Raw genomic sequence first — 14,819 nt, forward strand, 5'->3', positions numbered from 1 at the left:
AGTTCGGCTTGCAACAAAGTGGAGCAGGCGGAATGTGTATTCGACATATTCGGTTGTATTTTTGTGGCAGCGCGGCAAGAGGGGCAAGAGGGGCAGGTGGAACGATGGGGGCAATGTCCATAAATCATGGAGGAATTGCAACTGCAGGCAAGTAACATAACCAGCAGACCGACCCATTGGCTCTCCGAAGGGTATAGAAACAAATAGCAATTTGCATGAAATTTACAATATTGCACAGTTTGAGAGACAGCTCGTGCAGTTTACGAGTCTCGTAATATTTTAACTTTTTTAAGTCAGGCATTTTGAGACCAGGTGAAATTGCATTAAAGCCATTTATAAGGAGAAGAACGTGTTGAAAAACTGAGAATAATTCTGCGCCTAAGTAATTTAATTTACCTCAGCTAAACAGAAATTATAATAGATTATACGCTTCGAACGAAAACAAGATTGTGTGGGAAATTATTTAAGTGAAGTCTACAGTAACTTAGCAATAAACTACATTTAAGGTATAAATTTTTTATTTATATTTAAAAAGGTATTTAAAATACTAAGCTATAATAATTACAAAATAAATAAAAAGTTAATATTAAAATTGTAAAAGAAACGGGAAAAATTGAAGTTGTATTTAAGATCCAATTAGTTATAACTAAGCTTTAATATTTGTGATCCCAAAACTGAAGAGCTAAACCCTTACAGTTGGAGAGTCACTGGGTGCCAGGCTCCGCGGGAGTAATTCCCCTGTAGTTCTCAAGGGGGCCGGTGGCACTTTCGGGGTAGAAAAGGGATCGACCACCCAGTGGTCCCTTAAGGGTCAATAGGTGGCGTGTGTATTTTTTACAAGAGCAAAAGAGTTATCGGAGAGTGAACACTTCTATGTGAACACTTCTATATGAGTTAAAAAAATTGTAAAATGAAATTTTTGACAAGTATATAATGATTTTAATAACGAATACAACTTTATTTTGTTTATATAAAAAACAAATTTAAAAAAAGTTAAAATAATAAAATAAAAACTTGATAATGAGATAAAATAAAATAATAAATGATAGAATTTTATTTCTTTTTATATTATTTATATTTAATAATGAGCAATTTAGCTGCAGCAATATTTTTAACAATAGCGGTGGTTCAGTAGCAAAACGTTTTCTTTTCTTCCATAACAAGCGGATTTTATTGGTGCTTAGATATATAAAATAAATATATAAGTACCTAATTTTATATACATAGAACTAAACAAAAATAATATTAGCGAATGTTTTTATTGCCATCGATTATACGATATCGGTAGTCGCAATATTAATCGTAACGGATTGCCATAACTACCCAACCCCGCTACCATCACTAGCCCAACGTTTGCGCCAAATTTTGTAAACATGTATTTAATTTGTCTTATTGTGCATTTAAAGTGTTATATTTTGTTGTGATCTGAAGTGTCGTCAACAGGTGAGTAACACCATGAGTTGTGCAAGTGAAATACCTAATAATGTGTGATATTTAGCCATGAACAGCAACAGGCACATTCGTCGATTTGTTAAAGAGGAGAAGGAGAAATAGTGGTGCAAAGGACTCCTACGTAAGTCTTTTTTCTTTGATATAAATATTTTAGTGAAATTTTCTTCCTTTTTAGATTAAAGCCATGAGATCGTTGTTGCTGCCAGAAGGGGGTTTAAAAAACTTGCGGAGGGTTCTCACGGATGAGTTTGTTGTAGGATTTAATGTTAAAGGCCTTTCTGGAAAAAAAAGCCGTAAACTCCTTTACACATTTCTATGGTGCACTTCACGGTAGGTTATTTTTATAACTGTATTTTTTATAATACACTTAGTTTCTTGATTCAATTTCAATCTATTTACTTAGAATGCCATCTGTCTTTAATCCTATTTCTTTCTGTCTTTTTCTGCTTTTCACTTTTAAAACATGGTTTGATGTAAACAGGCTTGTATAACAAAATCTTAAAATATATATTTAAACCCATGCAGAGGGAATTATAATTTAGTCCAGAAGTTTTTTACGCAGTAAAGGAGACCTTTTCAAACCTATAAAGTAAATCCATTTAACCATGTCCGTCTGTCTGTCGGTTCAAGTTTCAAAAGCGTGAAATAAGTCTACATTTAACTGTTGGTTATTCTTATTTTATATTTATGCTTTTCTAGTCACAATTTTATTCCTGAAAGCTGCAAGGGTATTAAAACTTTGGCTTGCCGAAGTTAGTTTCTGTTCTCATTTTATTTTAAAACACTAAAATCTTATTTTTTTTTAGATATTGTTTCAGAATCTGGTAATGCAGAAATATTGATTCCCAAGGCAATTCAATTGCAAAAGAAACGATTTTTTAAAAATAAATCCAAATCAAATAATAACAACAATGAGGCACTCAACAAAAACGTGTCAGCAGAGGAATTTGTTCAATAAATATAAATTAAAAAAATAGAAAAATTGTCTACTTATAATACAATAAATTAATTTAACAAAAAGTATTTTTTCTAGGGAAGTTTCATAGCATTCAGCTTTTTTGGTATTGAAAACACCAACCCCATTTCATACCCCTTTTCGCCACAAAAGGGACCGATAGGTGGTCCCATTTAATACCCCTTTTCGCCACAAAAGGGACCGATAGGTGGTCCGATAGATGGTCCGATAGGTGGCCCCTTTTGTGGCGAAAAGGGGTATAATATGGGACCACCTATCGGTCCCTTTTGTGGCGAAAGGTAATGCAGAACTTCGCCATATGACCACCGCCTAGGACATGCCGTGGTAAAAGTGGATAGAAATTTACATTGCGGGTGGTATGAACGGGAGTTAGTCCCAAGCCCCCGGTGTATGGCGATTTCGCTAGTTCGGGACCAGTCCCGGCGAACTACAGGGTCAATTCAATTTAGCTGCAATTTTCAATCTGCATGAATACCACTTAGTCGCACAGTTGGAGAGCCACTAGAGCACCAAGCAGTGAGTGAGTGTCAGCCTCAGATGCGAGAACCCAAGTAAATGTCAATGCGACGTGCAATGAGCTGTGCACTTGCTGCCAGCAAACAAGCGACTTCCTGTTCCAATAAGAAATACCCGAATGGCCCCCCGGGCGACTCGAGCAGCAACAAAAGACATTATTGATAAATTGTCAAACAGTAGTTGCTGTTGCTGTTTCGCTGTACATTTGTTGCTGCATTCGCTGCAATTGTCTTCTTGTTGATTGAAAGCAAAACGAGAGGGAAATAGCGGCGGCAGGTAAGCGTAAACAGTGCCAGCAAAAAGTAAATAGCCAGTCCGATGGACTGGACAGCCTCCAAGCATGGAAGTGGGTCGCCGACCATCTGTTGTTTTTCTACACGGAAAATGGCGATTTGATTTTCTCAGTTTTTAAAGTTTAAACTAAAGTTCGGAATGCATAAAAAGTAGTATGTAATATAGTTGAGGAAAGAAATCGGAAAATATTACTCTGCTATTAGATAATTTACAAGTTATTTAATACAAAAAATAATGATAACTATTTTTTAAATATTTCTATAATATATTTTTGGATCAATACCTATGGTTTCAGTAATATTTTAACCTATTTCCAACTCTATGTACTTCTAAGTATAGGTATAATTAGCCTAAAAACCATAGAAAATATTTTTTAAATCTTGGAAATACGAAAATATGTATAATTTTTCCCGTGTAGCTTTAATCTCGTTCTATTGCCGCAATTAAAGTCGCAACTAGTTGGAAGTTTGCAGCCTGAAGTTTTTAGTTCGCCACTAAAGTCACGGCTTGGATTTGTTTTGGTTTTCAGAGTTTTTGGAGTTTTTGCCCCTTCCACTTGGGAAACTTGGGCTCCATACATTTATGGTCTCATTAGTGTCAGCAAATTTTTTATCTCTTTTGATATTAGGCATTTGTTTTTGCTTTGGTTTGGCATTTCGGCAATGCAAATGCACAGTTTGGCAGCCATTGGTGCCCACAACTCCCACTCAAAAGGTATCGAATAACCAAAGATCTGAGCCAAATGAGTTGACAAAGCAGCAAAGTGATAACGGAAGCAGCAGAAAAAGGGAATAACCAGAAAAAATATTCTGCACCATGGGGCAAACTTGAGAAATTCCCAGCAAATACTTCCAATTAATCCGCATTTAATGGTTTGAAATTACTAAGCAAATATTTACTCGTTCACAACTGCTTTGGAATTATTTTCTCCTGAATTCCAGTGGAGAGTTCTAGTTTCCAGTTGAAAGCCACCTTGGCTCTGTTTCGCTTTTTTAACCAAATATTTACCCACATGCGCCAATATTAAACAAACGATCCATTTGCTGGGCAAATATGAGTTTTCTAGAGCACATTAGCTGCGTCAGACTTTGTGAATCATTTGCCAACTTTCTGCCCATTAGCTCCTACAAAAAACACGCTCGTCTCCAATTGTTTCGACCCAATCCTAAATTCAAAGTACCCTCTGTTTTTACGAGACATTCGGCGCTTCCCTTGCCATTGTGCTTGCATCTTTGGCCCGTTCTGGGCTCTTTGTTGTGGAAGATTCTCCAATTCCGCTGATGTCTGGTCTTCTCAAGTTGCAGCCCAAGAGGCTTCAACATCAATTTATGTAATCTGCCAACTCGCACACACAGAAACAAGGAGACCTGGGTTCTGTACTCTCTGTATTCTGGGTCTGGGTCTGGACTTGGACCTGGACCTGGACTTGGACTTGGTCACATCATCTTATAAATTTAGCTCGTTTGCCGAAAGGGAGCAGCGCAGAAGGCGGCGAAGACGGGATGCCTGTGGTTAACCGCAGAGCCACTTTGAATCGCAGTTTGGAGCCTCGAACAATGCCGCCCGACCATCGCAAACTTGAAAAGTACACTGAGAACTATAGTTTATACATGCTAACATTTTCAAAAATTTTTAAAAATGGCAATATTTAAACTTTTTATATTTTACATTGGCGAAAAAATAGCTTCTAAATAGCTTTTCTGAAAAAAAATTAAAAATGTCCTTAAAATACATTTATTTTTTTTGTACAACATTTTTGAGTGATATTTAAGACGAGGCAAATACATCATAAGCTTCATAATATTACATTCACTCTATAAATCTCTCTTTTCTTACCTTAATTCACAATATGTTTAACGTTAAAATTTCTATTTATTTCTCTCAGTGCTTCAAGGAGGAGATGCGTTCTTAAAACTGGTTTTCAGCCGCGCTTTCTGTTCGACATTCGCATTCCTATCGCCCGAGTTCTCGAGTGTTTGGTAATTTTGCGGCGCTGAACTTGGGATGGTTTCGAGTTCGGTTTGTTTGCCCTTACAGATCGGTAATCCTTCCCACCTTTCCCTCCCCCCCTCATACATACATCTTATGTGACACTTGGTTAATTCGGAGCTTATTAATTTATGCGTGCATTGAGAACGGATTGCGGTAATTAATTTCAAGTTGATTGCATTTCGGGGCGCAGTTCAATTTATCACGTTTGTTTGTGAACTCAATACCTGGTTTGTTCATAACTGAATCATTGCATTTGTCTTTTGCACAGAGGAAAAAATTAAGAAGTTCATAACTTAAGGAAAAACTTTTCTTAGGATTACATTTTTATTTTTATAGTATTTTACTATTTATTTTAGCTACTTTCTGTATAGACATTTTAAGTGGGATTTTTTTTCTCTGAACAGATCGGATGGCTCCACTTTTTTACCCGCCATAAGGTCAATGACGTGTCTTCCGCCTGCAGCCATTCGAGCCGCTTCAAAGTCAAAGTCAAAGCCATTCAGCAACAGAAAGTTTACAAGCCGACTCATCCCGGGAAGCAACCCATTTGCTGGGCTGCCTGGAACCCTTAGGTTTGCTCTGCATCTTCTAGTTCCCCAGTTTGGTTATCATCGAGATATATACAGTCAGGGTTGCAGGAGGAGGAAACCGGAGTGCAGGAAACTCTGCTCCGAAACTAGTTTCGTTTGGCTAGATTTTCGTGGGCAAAAGCTGTGAGCTGCCGCTTCTGCTGGTTGCCTCCTTTTAGGTGTCCGTCCCAGATGTTTGTCTTGTCATGCCCACCTACAGCATCATCAGAATCGGTTCTTTGCCAGCTTTGCCAAATGCACACAGGGAAAATGTGGTACACTTTGTACTTACAAAGGTTAGAATATAAAAAAAAAAATTATATTTTGAGACCTTTGAAGATAATATTAAAATTGTCCAATTTTTATTGAAACTAAAAATATAATTTTTGTAAAGTAGAATATTTTTGGAAAAATTCTTGATATAAACTAAGTTTTTCCAAGTGAAACTGGGTAACTGAGGCGAAAAGTTCTCGCTGAGGCGTGGAAGAAAGTGTTGATGCTGAAGACTTCTTTTGAGGCCTCCTCATCGCCCCATCGCCCCATCCCATTGAATCCAACCCACCGAACATTTATCAGAGTCAAGTGCATTGAACTTGCATTCGCCGACATGAAATTTATTTGCCCACCGGGGGGCGTGGCCGGAGCGGCGGTGCAACGCCCATCCAGCCATTCATATTTTTTACACCCAGATGCATTTGGACAAACAGTTGGGAGAAGGGACTGCTATCTAGGGACAAAAGGACATTGACAGCAAGCGTCGAAAGGTGAACTAAAACTGTAAAAAAAAGAAAAACAAAAAATACGAGAATTTGCAGGAATGTAGTGGCAGTCTAAAGGATGCTGATGTGAATGTGGACAAGCTCATCATGATGATGATGATGCAAAAACGCGGAGAGGGGGTAAGAGCAACATAAAACTTGCGAATGCAGGTGACAGGCATTTGCAATAAAGCTGCTATCTGCAAAATGCCAGGAGCGGAACGAAAGAACGAAGGAACGCCACCTGGAGGAAGAGAAAGGAGACCTTTCAGAGATTAACCGTTGACAATGTTGCACGGAATGCGGCAGTCCGTCCAAAAAGCGAGCTTAAGAGCCAGGCAGCCTGACAGAGGAACCATGTTATGTTGGCAAGATATTTTCCATCCCATCTGGCGGGCCAAGTGCGGAAAATGTTGGAAAATGTTTGGCCTGGCCAAAAGAACCCCCCAGCTTGGCCGCACAGTTTGACAGGAAGTGGAATGGAAGCAGGAATTCACCAAAGCATCGCACTTAAAGTTCTCTGCTTGTGCTAAGTTTCATTGAAGTTTTGAGAGTTTCTCTGAATTTTTACTTTAATAATCTTGGTTATTCTCTAAAAAAAATGTTTCCCATAGCAGAATTGTAAATATATGTTCCTATAACCTAACCTTAACCTACGATTAACCTACGACTTCTTCCCCCTTTGCCAGGAATATCATTTTACGTTCAATTTCTCCCAAACTAATGCAGTTAGCCTAAACAAATTTCCAACTCCGGCTGCAGCAGAAGGGAAAATCAATATTTACATAGACACAAGACCCCAGACAACAGCGACTACAGCCGACAAGCAAACAAACAAACCAACAAACAAGAACAAGCCAAGGCAGACATTAAAAACAAAAACACAAGCCCAGCAACATGCATATCCATCTAAGTATGTACGGATATATGCGATATATATATTCATACGTGTCTGGCGATTATGACTGCCTAAGAAGAGCTCCCTTTTTTTGTGCCGGAGACTGGAGACTAGAAAGGAGAAATCCCCATCTCAAAACGTCTAGGCTTGGATCCAAGCGAAACATGCGACAAAATTTCCAAGAGATGAGAGGTGGAGGTCCAAGTGTACAGGGTCTTCCGAGGTATTTTTTCGTTTTGGGGTTAAAGAACGGTGGAAATGCTTTCAGCATTTTCATATTCATCCTCACGAAGGGCGGTGAAGGGGAAAACATGCGGCTGCATGGCAAACAAACAAAACAAAATATAAATAAACGGGCATGCAAATAAAAACCAAGACGAAGCCAGGATACACTTGGTTAGTTTTAGGGAAAAAGATTGGGGTTCTATTTCGGGCCATAATTTAAGTAATCTAGTTTTAAAATAAATTCCTACTTGAAGACAGATTTTCCTAAACTCCACAGCAGTTTCTTCAGCTATTTAAAGAATATAATAATAGTTTACCTTTATTTTTGACACAGAAAAGCCACCCTCAGTTAAGAAACACATAGAAAAGAAAAATTCCAACCACTGTGGCTGCTAAAATGTCAGAAAATATCTGGCAGCAAGGAAAATCCCCCACCTAAAGCGCTTTTCCAGCTGGACGAAAGTGCATTGGCATCTGGTCACAGGCGGCAGGAAGGAAAGGATATTGCCTCGCTGGCCAGCAGAATTAGCCAGTGAAAGGTTGAAAGAGAGCCCCACACCATTATAACCATTTCCATTTCTATGTCAAAGTCATTCCCCACTGGACAATGTAGAACAATAAAGTGCGCCACTAAACGATACACGACACGGGGCACCATAATGACGATAATGATGCCAATGATCGGGAGTTGGAGAGACATGCGCGACGTGTCCGACGACGATTCTTTCACTGACCATTTGCTGAACACTCGAATTGCTAATCGATTCGATGCCAAACGTGCTCCATGCTTAACCGTACTTAGCCGATCGATCCGTTCGATCCATTCGATCGAGGCGGATCAATGGATCCGATCCATCGGTTGCATCGCCACTGGAAGCCGAGCCAAAGCCAAAGCCATTCCCTCATTTGTTCTGGCCACTTTCTTTCTTGGCTTATTTATGTCAGCGAGTGGAGTTCTGTTCTTCGGATTACTGGAGCCAAAGCAAACCTTTACCGTTCTCGGTCATGCATAAGCAGAGTAATTTCGCCCATTAAATTAATTATGGCCAACTGTGCAAGGAGCATTTGCAGAGCCATGGGAAAAACCCACCCAATTTGTTTGCTTTTGGGGGCGAAAAACCAAACCAAAAAGGAAGCCACCCTTGAAAAAAGCTAATGAAAATTATACATTTCACTGCGTAAATAGGAAAAGCGAAATCCTCAAGGAATTCGCTTTTGGTTTTCCAAAAGCAAAGGTTCTCCGTGTTGACAAACCTTGGAAAATTCGATTTATTTGGGTAAGGAATTTTCATTAAAATGTTGTGTTCAAATGTAACAATAGTTTTCGTGCATGAAAGAACATTTCATGCGTTTTTATACGACATTAGGGTAAAATTATTACGACTACTAATGGTATCGTACTACTAAAAGTATATTATTATATGGGATTTTCCGGAAAAATGTCTGCAACATTATATTAATTCAAGAAACGAAACCTTAAACTTTACTTTAATATGGGGGTACCAATTTTATCATCAGCATATATGTATAAAAATTCGCTTCTGTTTTCTGTATACACTTTGCACTTCCCTTTTTATTTGAACATCCTTTACATATCTAAACCAAGTTGACCCGTTATTCTGGCGATGCTCGGGGACTAGAAAAAAAAGACCGCTGGCCATGCTGGCAGCCATTTGCCCAATCAATGCAACACCGAGCGGACAACGGCTAACTGCAAACAAGTTGCCAAACAAACTTCCGTCTCAGTGCACTCCAACACTCCAACAATTGCCAGAGACTCCAGCGCCGCTGACTGACTGATGCCGCTCAGTGCTGGCAGCTTATTGTGACCCAAATAGACTGCCATCGGTCAACTGGCAACTGGCAGCCAAACGCCAGAGGAAAGAAAGCGCATCAGGGGTACTGAGATACAGATATATATAAACAGCCATTAGCTGAGTGGCTGGGCGATGTCCGCCGGCTGAAATCAACCTCGGGTGACAGCTTGGGGGCTGCTGGGCCCTTCACGGCGGCATCGAATGATCAAAAGCCGATCAGAGTAGATCAGTTCAAGACAAGCGAGACCTTTGCATTGGTGTCGTATTTGCAGTTGGGGATTATAATGGGTAATATAATTTTTAGTTCCTTATTTAATAACACAATAATGCAACAACAAGAATAAGATGTAATTTAATGGAAATAAAGTTATGAGCATTTCATAATTGTTAGATAAATAAATACAACATGCCCTTATATTATTATTAAGATTGATTCCCTATAAAATAGATATATTATGATTACATATTTTATTGTTAAAAACCTAACGCTATACAAATAGAGCATTGATCTAGTTTGTTATACCACTTCGCCTTTGAGCAGAAGCAATTAAGTATACGCAGCGTGCGCAATCTTTTAGCAGGGCAATTAACGCCGAGCATGTGGCATGTGGCAAATGGAAACTCACTTCATATCGCAGCAGTTCATAAACAAAACCGCAAAAAGAGCTTTAAATTCCCAGAAAAATGCAACTGCAACTGCAACTGCAGTTTCAGGTGTGAGCACAAAAACAAAAAAAAAACGGCAAAAGGTATAAATATTTTTAGGCTCATACAAAGCATACAAAAAACTGAATGACTGATAAAATCCAGCTGCTGGCCAAGTGTGAAAATTGCCCAAAAACAGCTGGTCAACGATTAGGATTTTTGTGTATTTTCTTAGCTTTTCCAGACAGATTTTCCCCCGAATGGTACAGCAGGGCCCAAGCCATGTTCCTTTGTGTTTTGGGTTCTGTGTTCTGTGAGGCGGATTGTCTCAATCTGAATTTTTGCGGGGCTTTTTCTAGTGGCAGCAACTTAACGGTAAACGGAGGCAAAAGGGTGCCCACAAATGGTAAGAGCAACTCGAATGCGCAAAATTTATGCAGCCATGGAGCGCTAAAGTTGCTAAAGTTGCAGCTGCCATAGCAAAAATAGTAGAAAAAACTTTTTCTTGGCCGCTGGAAAAACTGACCGCAGCCATATTTGACAACGGAACGTGCTCTGGAAGTCTTGGCCCCCATCGTTCTTGGATTCCCGCCTCCATTCTCGTCCCCAATCCGACTGCCCACTCTGGGACTCTTGGATCTTGGCTTTAAATCAATCTCTGGAGTGGTCTCGTGCGGTCTCGTGGCCCTTTATTTACGGCTCAGTGATTTCTTTAGAGGTGAACGCGACACAAATTGCATCTAATGATGAATTTGTTTCACCTGGAAATGGAGCCGTATGCTTGGGAATGCGAGCTCCCCTTTTTTTGGGTCAACTTCGGTCGGTCGGCAATGTGGCACTTGTAATTAGGGAACATTTCGCGATTGGGCTGGGGCCATAAACATGTGGCCAGCGACTCGAGCGACAATCAGCTGGCCATCGAATCCACCCAGGATTACAGACCCACAGCCAAGTGTTTGGAGTGTGGAGTCTGGGGCCACAACAAACAAGCCGAAGTGCTGGAAAAATGCTGCCAATTGCTAGGCACGAAATCTCACAGCTCGTAAATCGATAGGCAGTTCCCCTCAGAGAAGGGGACACATCTACACCAAAGAAAATGAATTTATGAAATCTTAAACCAATCTATTAAAATTCTTTGGTATTTCAAGCACACAAAGAACTTTAGCCAAATATTTGAAATCAAAATATAGAAATTATATATTTTTAAGAAATCCAAATTCCTTTAGAATAGTATTTGGGATGTCTCTAAAGAAACGGATTATTAAGCTTGGATTTTCTAGTATTGTCTCATTCAAACTTTGAAGTTTTTTCTTAAAAGACATGGTACTATACTTATTTTTACGTGTAGGCAAACCCCTCTGTATGTTTTGGGGCGTCGCCTGGCGCGCGAATTATGCCACCAACGAGCAGGCAAATGGGAAATCTTTTTCTTTTTTCGGCTCACTTTGCCTGCTTTTCCCCCTCCCCTTCGCAACCGCGCCCCTTTGTATTCTGCACTCTGCCTTCTGCAAAATTGCAATTGGAGACTTTGCCAGTTGCAACTCGGAGGTAGGAACTTGCAAGTCGCAACTGACGATGCTGCACGTGCGCCGTATCAGAAACGAGTTTTTGCTACTTTAATTTTGGCCAGCCGCTCTCGTATCCAAAAAGATAACTGCTGGCAGGCTGGAAAAGCTGGAAAGCCAATGCTGAAGGACATTTGGTGTCTATGGCAAATGAGGCGGAAAAACTGCGAGAAAACAGAAATTGCCGCAGAGCGAAGCCAGCAAAAGGAAAGGTAGGAGAAAAAGCCAGGCAGATACCGCAAGAAAAATCCAATAGGGAGATAAAGTGAACTTGAAGGCTGAGACTAAGTATTACCCTTTCTAAAAAATGTTGTTCTCCATATAATATAATTATTTATGTTTATTTAATTATTTTGTGGTATAAAGCTTGACATAATTTCCGAAAAATGTATTTCCTTGAACCATGATTGAATTATTTTCAAAATATAGAATAGAATATACAAATAATTACTGGGTAAATTCATATTTCAAATGTTGGTCACCATTTAATATTATAATTTTTATTTATTTTATCTATTTATCTATCATTTTATTGCTAAAATCCTTTCAAAATTCAGAATTGAATATACCCAAAAAGTCTACAACCTAAAGGGAATGTCTTGCCTTGGATACCGCAAAAAAAAGAGCAGGCAACGGCAAACTGTTTGGAAAATTGTATCGAAATATCTGCGGCTTGTTTGAGTTTGACTTGCAGGCTGTGTTTTCTGTTTTCTTCTTCTCCGCCTTTGGCTCCTTTGGCCAAAGTCAATTTTACAAGCAATGAACTCGAGATATTCACTGCGATCCCCATTCTGCCATTCTGCCTCTGCTCTTGAGTTTGACTACATTTTTGCTGCGAGCATTTTGCTGGCGTCAAAAGTTCTTTTCCGTGGCGTTAGTTTCAACTAGGGCCGAACCACGCCCACTAAATTGCCAGCATATTTGCTGCCAAAGAGATGGGAGGCAGCAGGCCTTACTTACGAACCCCCCTCTCCGCCGCCCCTGTCGCTTTGGCAGTACGTTAAAATAGCTCAAGTGGTTCCAGATAAGCGATGGGAGGAGGTAGGGGGTTCAGTAAAAGAAAGAGGCGTGGCAGCGGTGGTGGGGCTGGGGCATTCAACCTGGTCCACACACACTTTCATACATACATTCTTCTTACTTACACTCGGTGCCTTTGGCACAGTTATGCATGCACTGAGAACAAAGTAAGACCTATAACACCTGAATTTTAATAGTCTTTGCAGCTCGATAAAGAGAAATAAAAATTAATATTTTAATATGGAATTAAGTTCCTGTAAATATTTCAGTAGTATCTACATCTCCTCACCTCTTGTATATAATTTCCTACAAATTCTAATAAGTTCTATAGTACCAAATACTTAATCTTTTTCCTCTGTGTTTAGCTATTCTTTTTAACGGCTGAGTCTGCATTTGGACATGAGCTGCCGAGGAACTCAGGCACCTTCTCCTCAACTAAACCCAACTCGACTGGATTCGCACCAATTGAGCTGTGATTTAAGTACACCATAAATGGTGAAGTGCGAGATTGAGATACTCGAACACTTCGACTTCGATCTGGCATACGGTATACGGGTTTCTTACCTGCAAAGAAAAAAAAAAAAAAAAGGAAAAAGAATAAGTTCGGTTTGCTCAATAATGGCTAATCGTTAGTAATATGGGGCCTTCACAACAATAATGCTGGTATTTCAGCCACCCTCCCCCAAAATGTCAGATCATCATAATTATTATATCCGTTATGGAGGCTGTTCGAGGGTTTACCACCCGCTTCAGTGCCCAATTCATGTAAACACTCTACATTCTACATTCACATACGGCGTTTTAAAACAAATTGACGCAAACTAATGAACATAATCTACAGCCACATATATATATACACTCAGCCACCGGAAGTGCTTCATTGTTCGGCGTTGGGGCGTCGGAAATTGAAAAGCAACCCAAAACCAACATCAAATTTAAATTTGCAAAAACCAAAAAAAAGAGAGAGAACCAAATAAAGTAAAACAACATAAAAGAGCCATTAAAAATTTAGTTAGAGGGCAGCTCAAACAGAATGGCACACACACATAAAGAGGAAATTACATTTATGCGAGTTTTTTTTGTGGGTTTTTGGAATTGAACCTGCGTCGTTCAATTTGCCGGCAACACTTGAGCGCGCTTAAAAATGCTTTCAACTTTCCGCACTGTTAAGAGCTGTAGTTCGTCACCTCGATTGTTTGTTTATGGCCATTATTTCATTTATATTTTATTTTGGAAGCAGACCTTTTTATTTTGCGAATTTTTTAAGGGGTTTATAAACTATCACAAAGTGCAGCATTTTACTAAAAGTGTTTGCTAACTTTATTGCACTTTTTGTTTTCCAATCAATTAATTGGTTTAGCATAAGATTATGGTAAACGAAACTAAACCTGTAAAAGAGTGCAACGTATAATCAAATTTAAAACGCCAACTCAAATGCATATTTAAGATTAATGGTAATAATAAATTTAATAGCTATTATTTCAAGTGTAGGTATTGATCTGATATCGAGTTCGTGACGCATTTAAAAGTCACAGTTTTAGAGCCACTGTAACTAACGTTTTTGTTTACTTTCTGCAATTATTTCTGCCTTTTATTTGCTGACAATTTCACTGCCACTTGGGGTTACTCTATATACATTTTTTTTCGCTCACATCAAATCACCACAATTACTTTTTGCTTTTGTCTGAACTGTAGCACTCCCCCATGGTTTTTTTGTTGTACCGCTATTATTGTTCAACTCAATTACCTCGCTTTATGCAACTTTCATTGATACATGAAGCGATTAAAGCACTGAAACACATATAATTTCACAGTCAAGGTCGTTTGGAGGGCGACTTATACAATTCGATTTGTCTGTTGCTACTCAGTGTATATATTTAAGTTGGTTGAACCGTTAAATTGTTAGCCAAATAATACAGACATATAAAAAAAATTAACAAAGAAACAAAGCCGTGTTTTTGTCCCCTTTATGTCCTCAAAAAATTAACAACCATCCGAAAAACAGCATAATAAATGGGTTATTATGAGCGAGATGCCCGGATTCGCATGGAAATAAAAATAAAACAAACAATCAAAAAGTTTCACCGAAATATTT

At 39.0% G+C, this 14,819-nt stretch overlaps 1 protein-coding gene and 1 long non-coding RNA gene across 6 annotated transcripts in view; one reads left to right on the forward strand and one right to left on the reverse strand.

Moving 5' to 3' along the window:
* Prosap (SH3 and multiple ankyrin repeat domains prosap) overlaps nucleotides 1–14,819 on the reverse strand; it is a 69,329-nt gene that overhangs the window by 12,962 nt on the left and 41,548 nt on the right. The gene's annotated exons all lie outside the window — the stretch shown is intronic.
* On the forward strand, nucleotides 1,287–2,475 carry LOC138912782 (uncharacterized). The gene is made up of 4 exons (XR_011418337.1): nucleotides 1,287–1,443; nucleotides 1,499–1,573; nucleotides 1,628–1,782; nucleotides 2,259–2,475. It is a non-coding gene; the product is annotated as an uncharacterized lncRNA (long non-coding RNA).

The sequence above is a fragment of the Drosophila takahashii genome, chromosome 2R (genome assembly GCF_030179915.1).
Source record: "Drosophila takahashii strain IR98-3 E-12201 chromosome 2R, DtakHiC1v2, whole genome shotgun sequence".
Lineage (NCBI taxonomy): Eukaryota > Metazoa > Arthropoda > Insecta > Diptera > Drosophilidae > Drosophila > Drosophila takahashii.